Below are 10,364 nucleotides of genomic sequence, written 5' to 3'. Positions count from 1 at the left end.
CATCTTGCCATCATGTTGGTTGCTATTGTTTTACTCTTAAGAAAAATAATTTCCTCTCATTATATATGTAAATGATAGTTCCCTTTTGTCCTTGAAGAATAATTTCCTCTCATTGAATCTTCTTAAGATTTAATTTCTCAAATACTCATGCATGAGTTTAGATTGACCTAAGTCAACCCTTCATCCTCATTATTTGAGAAAATGATTTAAATGAGGTAGAGTACCTCATACCATTTAATAATACTACAAGTGAGTTAAATCTCCAAGTAATTCATATAAGAGAGTTTGGTCCAGGGGTCCAAACATCACATGAATTTATTTGGGACAAGATTTAAATGAAGTATAACACCTCATATGATTTGCATAATATTTTAGGACAATATCACTTAGAGAAAATAGCCATATTGTCCCTTACTTAAGCTAGGGCATGATCATGCAAGGTGACCATACCAATTTATTGCATAATCAATTAGTGTAAGTAATATTTGAGCTACTAGAGTTGGAATTAACTTAATATCTATTTTATTTGATTTTTAATAATTATTTGAGTAGGGAAAAGTCACCGCCTTGTTATTTTTATCGAATTAATTCTACAACGAATCTGGTCATGAGACCAGTGGCATATTGTAGATAATTTCACTAGCTGTCCAAATATATAAAATTTGCTAAATTTGGCCAAGCCAAACAATTTCTATGCAATTTCAAAGTTGGGTCCAGTGGGGGAATTCAACTAAATTATTTAAATGAAATTTGAATTAAAGGGCCGGCGGGAAATGAAACTGGGCCAGATTCGAATAAAAATGGCCCAGTCCAGCCCAGTAACGTTTCGGGCCAGCTGACAGAGGGGCCCGCGCGTCAGCGGGTGAGGCTTACCGAAACGGTACGGGGCGCTGAGGAGCGTTGGATCAGAAGGAGATCGTGCGGCTGGGCGTCGTCGTCGTCGCCGGGGGGAAGAGGTTGCTGCCGCGGCGGAGGTAGGGGGTCGGCGGCGAGCTGGAGCTCCGGCGAGGGTCAGCGACGGTGCAGGACGGCGTTGTCGATGATGAGGAGTGCGCTGGTACCCGTGGCGTCTCCGATGGTGGCCGAAATCAACGGCGGTGATCTCAGGTCCGCCGCGGGCTCCGGCGAGAAATTGGAGGGCTCCGGTGAGCAATCGAGGGAGAGAGAGGGTCGAGGAGATCGAGGAGGGAGAGGGGAGTGGGGCGGTGTGAAGGAATTGGCCGCGGGTGTCCTCCTTTTATAGTGGGCGAGATGGCCGTGAGGGGTGCGGCAAGGTCGACAGCGGGGCGGCGTCTCCGGCGAGGGAATCAGGTCGGCGACATTAGCGCTAGCTAGGCGGCGTCCAGGCGGTGCTAGGAAGCTAGAGAACTAGGTGGGGGACGGTCTGGCAAGCGTTGGCGACGGCGGAGTCTGGCGGCACAGACGCGGGATTCACTCGTCGGCTCCGGCGGCGGCGGGCACGGGTCGCGGTCGAGCGAGTGTCTGGCGGCGTCCAGGTGGCGTGGTGATGCTCAAGGAGAAGAGAGGGGGGCCAGGGGCTGCGCAGAGAGATGGGGCGGCGCGTGGCCGTGGCGCGTCTGTGGGCGCGCCCACGCCGTGAACGGCATGGTCTGGGCGCCCCATGCGCGTCCGTGTTTGGCGCGTGTGGCGTTTTTCTCCGGCCAGGGCGGATGCTAGCATGCTTAGGGAATCCAGGTGGAGCAGAGGGGCATGGTGGCCAGGGCTGGTGGAGGAAGGAGGAGAGGGGAGAGTGGCATGGTGGAACATGGTCGGCATGGCCATGTCCATGCCAAGCTAGGGCTTCTCCCTAGGGTTACTATGCTAGGGTTGGCTGCAGAGGGGACCAGGGAGCAAGGTAGGGTTCAGGTGTGAGAGATAGGGTTAGGCAAACACTATTTCCAATAGTGTTGGTATTTATTTCATAATTGAATTTTGATGTAATTCACCAAATTTGGTTTAATTCAAATAGTTGGCCAATTGGAAATGTGTGTGTTTAGATAGGTTGTATTTGACCAGAGAAGGTGAGAGGTGGTGGTGTAGTTTTCAAATTTAAGGAAAAGCACAAAGGGACAAGTGAGATTGTTGATCATAATATAAAGTTCCAACTTTGGATGAACCTGGCTATTGTTCAGAGATGATTTTGGCATGGTGCTCTTTACAAAAAGTGTTCACCTTGATGTTCTCTTGGATGACATGCAAAGAGTTGGGAAATTTTATTTTAAAAATTTCGAAATGCAGGGGCTCAAAGTAGTGATCAGACTAGAAATGGCAGATTTGGCCATAATCACATGTGAGCACAATTTGAGTGAGATTTTGATTTGAATTGTGTTTCTTTGATTCAAACAGTTGTAATAAGTGTGTAGTAACATTATTCAAATAATGGTGAAGACCAAAATGGTCTAGGTTCAAAGTTTATAAAAATGGCATAGAGCCATATGTGAGGGTTTGTGATTTTCTAACCTTTTATTCTTTTATTTTTCTTTTCTTTACTTTGACCAGAGTGAGGTTTATTTGGGGTTTGATTGAGTTGGGAAAAAGGTTCACACCATTTTGGGACAAGGTGGGTGTCTAGGTCAAATTTTAATATTTTGGTTAAGTGTCACATCTGCCTCTATGCATATGTTTGATTTTATTTTGTTTATCACTTGAATTGGTTGATAAGTACTTTATTGAGTGTGTTGAGGTATTCCAAATCATCTACCCATTTTAACACTCAAGGTTGGGGCCTTTGCACAAAATTGGCCATAGGCTTGCATAGGCCTTTCTCTTATTTAAGATCTTTCCTTTTTATTTTATTTTTCAAAGGTGGGTGACAAGAGGGATGAGGTTTAGGGTTTAGTGGGGTTCACCATGGTTCACCACTATTTAGAAAAATAAGAGAGGTAGGGTTCAAGAATTTACAAATTAGGGCTATATGCCTTCATATGTCTTTTTCTTTATTTTGGGATTTCTCAAAATAGATCCACTTGGTTTTGAGAAGGTTAGGGTTTAGGTTTTTCTTATTTGATTTCTCTTTTCTTTTATTTGGTTTGTGATCTTCACTTGATCACTTTAGGGTTTTAGGGTTTATCCCATAAGCATAATTACACTCATCATGGCAACAACACAGGTAATAGGTATGAGCACTAAGCATAGCACTCTATTTCAGAAAAGTTTTTGTTGGTTCTCATTTTTGGAAAAAGGAAATTTATTTTACCTTTGTTTTGAAATTTGGGGTGTTACAAACCCTTCCCCCTTAAACAAATCTCGTCCCGAGATTTTAAGAAAAGTTAGGTTCCTAAGAGATTGGGCGATATGATTTAACAGGAAGACATACTTGGCATGTTCTGAGGTGCTTCTTGAGCTTCAGTGGCAGTCATGTTGTAGTAGCGGCCGTTGTTGTTCTGGTTCTTTCTTGCGGCAAAGCGACGTTGGTTCTGCGCAGGTGCAGCGGTGTTGGCGGCAATCTTGGCGAGTCTCTTGGGGCACTCATTGGAGTAATGCCCAACCACTCCACACTCATAACAAGTGATGGTTGACTTGTCCTTGGGATTGAGGGGCACAGCGTTGCTTCCAGTCTTTGGGCCTGTGTTGTTGTTGTTGTTGTTGTTCCCGTTGTTGTTGGTATTGGGGTGGTTGTTGCTGGTGTGATTGTTGTTGTTGTTGTTGTTGTTGTTGCCTCCGGGCTTCGGGGGTCCTCCATGGTCATTTGTGTAGTTTGGGCGGTAAGTCTGGGCAGTGGGCTTGTTGTATTTTGGAGTAAATCCTCCAGATGAGTTGTTGCGGTACTTCTGGGTATTGCTGGACCCATGTTGGTTCATCATCCGGCGTTTGCGGTTCTCGTTGGCTTGGTGAAGCTTCCCTTCCATCTGGATGGCGGAGTCCACCAGGGCTTCTAGGTCAGCAAAGGGAATGTTGACCAGTACAGTTTGCATCTCGTCATGCAGTCCGTTCAGAAATCTTTCCTTCCTCTTCTCATTGGTGTCGGTTTCGTCCGGGGCGTACCTTGACAGAGTGAGGAATCTGTCGCGGTATTCTACCACGGACATTCTGCCTTGCTTGAGTTCGCGGAACTCATCTCTCATCTTCTTGATCAGTCCTTGGGGCACGTGATACTTGCTAAACTTCAGCTTGAAGTCTTCCCAGGTCATTATTTGTCCCGCATTCATTGCGCGGGCACTCGTCCACCAGGCTCTGGCAGGTCCGGACAGGTAGTGTGTGGCGAACAGTACTTTCTCTGCGGCTTCTACTCCCGCAACTTCCAGGTTATTCTCCATTGTCTGGAGCCAGTCATCTGCGTCAAGTGGCTCTTCGGTCTTGCTAAACATCGGAGGGTTGGTGTTCTGAAAGTTCTTCAGCTTTGATCCTGGGTGATCATGGTTTCCATGGCCTTGATTGTTCTGAGCTATCTGTTGCAGTGCAGCAAGGTTGGCTTGTCGTTCAGCTCTCTCGGCCTCGCGGTCTTCCATCATCATCTGCAGCATTTGCATCATTGCATCCTGGTTGGCGCTGCGGGTTGGTGGGGCCATCTGAAGATTGAGGTAGATGATAAGATAAGAGGGAAATTTCTATGGTTTCTTTGAGTTAAAGTTCAAAAAGTTTCAAAAGTTCAAAACTTGAAAACTTGAGTAGTGTTGAAGGGGTAAAACCAACAACACTTTTTCATTCATACCAAACACCACACATTACAAATCTAACACACCGTTGGTTTGAAGAACCATTCATTCGCTCTACGATACAAGGGGATCCTGATACAACTCACACCTACTTAAGTGTTGGAGTGATACTACTCTTCAGGGGGGGGATTCTTCGTCTTCACGGGTGATGTGCTTGGCGAGAGGCGAGGGCGTTGTCCAAATCCCTGCGGGTTTTGTACTGCCTGAAGTCCTGGTGTGCTACATAGGGGTTCATCTCCGTGTGCGGGGGCATGGTCATCGGTCTTCCCATGGAGTCATGTCTTGGGTAGTAGATGAAGCGAGTGTTTTTGATCTTGTTCTCATTTTGTCCGCACAGACGGGCAATGGCTTCTTGCATAGCACTGACTAGTCCTTCCTTCCAAGTGTTTCCCATTACAGAAAACCAGATGGTTTCCCATACCGGGGCTCCAATCTTTCTTCGTAGATCAGTAGAAACTTCCCACCGAGGTGGTTCTCCGGAGTGGTTTTTGAGGGGTATTCCGAAGAACTCGGGATACGGGTGTCCTAGATATTCCACTAGTTGCTTCAAATCCTTTTCAAACTTTAGGTCGCCTTCGTGACCAAGCTGATAGAACTCCCATTGGTACTCCATCTGTGAGCAAAGAGGATGGGTAAGTTAGAGAAGTAGTCAAGTGTGCAAAATTTTAGGTAAGCTTGCAACGAAAAGTAGAGCATAGATTTCTCATTTTTTTTTGGAAGAAGATCTCAAGGATAAGAGTGAGAATAAGTTTTCACAATTATTCATTTCATTGGTTTTTGAAACTAAGTTTTCCAGACGTCCATTCTAACTAGGGTCTCCTAAGGTCAAACAATGGCTCTGATACCAACTTGTCAACACCCGGATTTTTAAGTCCAGATGCCTGTTATGCCATACATCGCAATCCCAGGAATATTGTTGTTGCGAGACATAACAGTTGAATATCATAAGTCATCATTCATTACAAACCATAAAGTCTTACAACTTGGAATCACATGATCCATATTACACAAATAGTTGATCTAGTGATCCACGAACTAATCAACGAACAAACATAAGTTCATAGCGGAAGCGTAAGATACAAGGACTCCATAGTCCACAGGCCAACGCTTGACGTCAGGAGTAGTCCTAGTTGTCGTAGACGTCCTGCTGTCCATCATCTTCATACTGCTGCGCCTCTTCATAGTCTGGCCATTTGAATAGCCGGGGACACAGCACGTGAGTACTTTAAAGTACTCGCAAACTAATACTAGTGTAAGTACTATCAATTCTAGTAAAGGGGTACTAAGCTCTAGTTTCTTTTGCATAAAGCCAATTTTGAGTTCACAAGTATTGGAAAGAAAGACTCTTCATGTACTAACTACTCAAGTGGGAACATTAGTGTCATTCCCACCACATTGTTGTGATTCGAAAACCCAAGTCCATTCATCCTCAACATTTTCAAGAATCTAATACTGGAAACTGTATGGCCTTTCCAACCGTCCGTAACCGTGGACACGGCTATTCGAATAGGTTTACACTCTGCAGAGGTTGCACACTTGTGCCACAACATTTGATTTCATCCGTCGGGATAACCCCGAATCATCGTAACACAGTACGCGGATCATCAACCATAACCTTTCATTTACAAACTCTAGTATGAGCACCTCTCCCCATGAGCTTGGCCTCCCGAGTGATGACCAACTCGTCATCCCGGGAACTGCACGAGGCTTGGCCGTACAATTCACCTTCAATTCACATCATTCATCAACAACGGAGGCAGCCTCGGCATAACCCCTATGATGTGTGTTTAGAGGGAACCCATACTAAGGTACATAAACTTCTAGTTAAGCCCTTACCCATAATCAGGTATTGTGGGGGTACCTATGAATTGGAAAGGTATCGCATCCAAACCAATATTAGTTTTATATCAAAAATCACTATCTTCTCTTGGTCATATTCACCTTCAAAGTTTATTTCATAAATTGCATCATCATCATTATTTCACCACACATGTTCCCATCTAGAGTAGTCATTTTTAATTTAGCACTAGCATCTAGATGTGAGGGGTGCTAATTATCTTGCTTTGCTTCTAGGCTAATTTTGATACTCTTGTACTAATCTAACATTAACCCCATTGAATCATGAATCAAAAAGTACTTCAATAAACCAAAGCAATAAAGCTTGCAAATAAAACTTGTAGTAAAACTTGGGATAGGCTTATGCTTCATAGGAAAAGATGAGAGTGCCTTGTCCTTGGTAGGACTTTGCACTTGCAAGAATATTAGCTTGCAACCATAGAGCTTGCAGTAGTGTTAGCTTGCCTTGGTTGTTGATGTGGTCAAAGTTCTCTTCTTCTTCGGGTAGAATCCTTCCTCTTCCTGGTATTCTCCGGTACTAGCGTCTATACACGAATACGAGGATACAATCACTCAATAGATCCAGAGCTATACTAAGCACACACATAGATCACACAAATTATTCTAGTGGTAACATCTTGCCATCATGTTGGTTGCTATTGTTTTACTCTTAAGAAAAATAATTTCCTCTCATTATATATGTAAATGATAGTTCCCTTTTGTCCTTGAAGAATAATTTCCTCTCATTGAATCTTCTTAAGATTTAATTTCTCAAATACTCATGCATGAGTTTAGATTGACCTAAGTCAACCCTTCATCCTCATTATTTGAGAAAATGATTTAAATGAGGTAGAGTACCTCATACCATTTAATAATACTACAAGTGAGTTAAATCTCCAAGTAATTCATATAAGAGAGTTTGGTCCAGGGGTCCAAACATCACATGAATTTATTTGGGACAAGATTTAAATGAAGTATAACACCTCATATGATTTGCATAATATTTTAGGACAATATCACTTAGAGAAAATAGCCATATTGTCCCTTACTTAAGCTAGGGCATGATCATGCAAGGTGACCATACCAATTTATTGCATAATCAATTAGTGTAAGTAATATTTGAGCTACTAGAGTTGGAATTAACTTAATATCTATTTTATTTGATTTTTAATAATTATTTGAGTAGGGAAAAGTCACTGCCTTGTTATTTTTATCGAATTAATTCTACAACGAATCTGGTCATGAGACCAGTGGCATATTGTAGATAATTTCACTAGCTGTCCAAATATATAAAATTTGCTAAATTTGGCCAAGCCAAACAATTTCTATGCAATTTCAAAGTTGGGTCCAGTGGGGGAATTCAACTAAATTATTTAAATGAAATTTGAATTAAAGGGCCGGCGGGAAATGAACTCGGGCCAGATTCGAATAAAAATGGCCCAGTCCAGCCCAGTAACGTTTTGGGCCAGCTGACAGAGGGGCCCGCGCGTCAGCGGGTGAGGCTTACCGAAACGGTACGGGGCGCTGAGGAGCGTTGGATCAGAAGGAGATCGTGCGGCTGGGCGTCGTCGTCGTCGCCGGGGGGAAGAGGTTGCTGCCGCGGCGGAGGTAGGGGGTCGGCGGCGAGCTGGAGCTCCGGCGAGGGTCAGCGACGGTGCAGGACGGCGTTGTCGATGATGAGGAGTGCGCTGGTACCCGTGGCGTCTCCGATGGTGGCCGAAATCAACGGCGGTGATCTCAGGTCCGCCGCGGGCTCCGGCGAGAAATTGGAGGGCTCCGGTGAGCAATCGAGGGAGAGAGAGGGTCGAGGAGATCGAGGAGGGAGAGGGGAGTGGGGCGGTGTGAAGGAATTGGCCGCGGGTGTCCTCCTTTTATAGTGGGCGAGATGGCCGTGAGAGGTGCGGCAAGGTCGACAGCGGGGCGGCGTCTCCGGCGAGGGAATCGGGTCGGCGACATTAGCGCTAGCTAGGCGGCGTCCAGGCGGTGCTAGGGAGCTAGAGAACTAGGTGGGGGACGGTCTGGCAAGCGTTGGCGACGGTGGAGTCTGGCGGCACAGACGCGGGAATCACTGCGTCGGCTCTCGGCGGCCGGCGGGCACGGGTCGCGGCCGAGCGAGTGTCCGGCGGCGTCCGTGGTGGCGTGGTGATGCTCAAGGAGAAGAGAGGGGGCCAGGGGCTGCGCAGAGAGATGGGGCGGCGCGTGGCCGTGGCGCGTCCGTGGCGCGCCCACGCCGTGAACGGCATGGTGCGGGCGCCCCATGCGCGTCCGTGTTTGGCGCGTGTGGCGTTTTCTCTCGGCCGTGGCGGATGCTAGCATGCTTAGGGAATCCGAGGTGGAGCCGAGAGGGCATGGTGGCCGGGGCTGGTGGAGGAAGGAGGAGAGGGGAGAGTGGCATGGTGGAACATGGTCGGCATGGCCATGTCCATGCCAGCTAGGGCTTCTCCCTAGGGTTACTATGCTAGGGTTGGTGACGAGAGGGGACCAGGGAGCAAGGTAGGGTTCAGGTGTGAGAGAATAGGGTTAGGCAAACACTATTTCCAATAGTGTTGGTATTTATTTCATAATTGAATTTTGATGTAATTCACCAAATTTGGTTTAATTCAAATAGTTGGCCAATTGGAAATGTGTGTGTTTAGATAGGTTGTATTTGACCAGAGAAGGGTGAGAGGTGGTGGTGTAGTTTTCAAATTTAAGGAAAGGCAAAAAGGGACAAAGTGAGATTGTTGATCATAAAATAAAGTTCCAACTTTGGATGAACCTGGCTATTGTTCAGAGATGATTTTGGCATGGTGCTCTTTACAAAAAGTGTTCACCTTGATGTTCTCTTGGATGACATGCAAAGAGTTGGGAAATTTTATTTTAAAAATTTCGAAATGCAGGGGCTCAAAGTAGTGATCAGACTAGAAATGGCAGATTTGGCCATAATCACATGTGAGCACAATTTGAGTGAGATTTTGATTTGAATTGTGTTTCTTTGATTCCAAACAGTTGTAATAAGTGTGTAGTAACATTATTCAAATAATGGTGAAGACCAAAATGGTCTAGGTTCAAAGTTTATAAAAATGGCATAGAGCCATATGTGAGGGTTTGTGATTTTCTAACCTTTTATTCTTTTATTTTTCTTTTGCTTTACTTTGACCAGAGTGAGGTTTATTTGGGGTTTGATTGAGTTGGGAAAAAGGTTCACACCATTTTGGGACAAGGTGGGTGTCTAGGTCAAATTTTAATATTTTGGTTAAGTGTCACATCTGCCTCTATGCATATGTTTGATTTTATTTTGTTTATCACTTGAATTGGTTGATAAGTACTTTATTGAGTGTGTTGAGGTATTCCAAATCATCTACCCATTTTAACACTCAAGGTTGGGGCCTTTGCACAAAATTGGCCATAGGCTTGCATAGGCCTTTCTCTTATTTAAGATCTTTCCTTTTTATTTTATTTTTCAAAGGTGGGTGACAAGAGGGATGAGGTTTAGGGTTTAGTGGGGTTCTACCATGGTTCACCACTATTTAGAAAAATAAGAGAGGTAGAGTTCAAGAATTTACACATTAGGGCTATATGCCTTCATATGTCTTTTTCTTTTATTTTGGGATTTCTCAAAATAGATCCACTTGGTTTTGAGAAGGTTAGGGTTTAGGGTTTTTCTTATTTGATTTTTCTCTTTTCTTTTATTTGGTTTGTGATCTTCACTTGATCACTTTGAGGTTTTAGGGTTTATCCCATAAGCATAATTACACTCATCATGGCAACAACACAAGGTAATAGGTATGAGCACTAAGCATAGCACTCTATTTCAGAAAAGTTTTTGTTGGTTCTCATTTTTGGAGAAAGGAAATTTATTTTACCTTTGTTTTGAAATTTGGGGTGTTACGG

Source organism: Lolium rigidum, chromosome 1 (genome assembly GCF_022539505.1).
Source record: "Lolium rigidum isolate FL_2022 chromosome 1, APGP_CSIRO_Lrig_0.1, whole genome shotgun sequence".
Classification (NCBI taxonomy): domain Eukaryota; kingdom Viridiplantae; phylum Streptophyta; class Magnoliopsida; order Poales; family Poaceae; genus Lolium; species Lolium rigidum.
The sequence above is the reverse complement of the archived record's forward strand: the minus strand, read 5'-3'. Positions refer to the sequence as shown.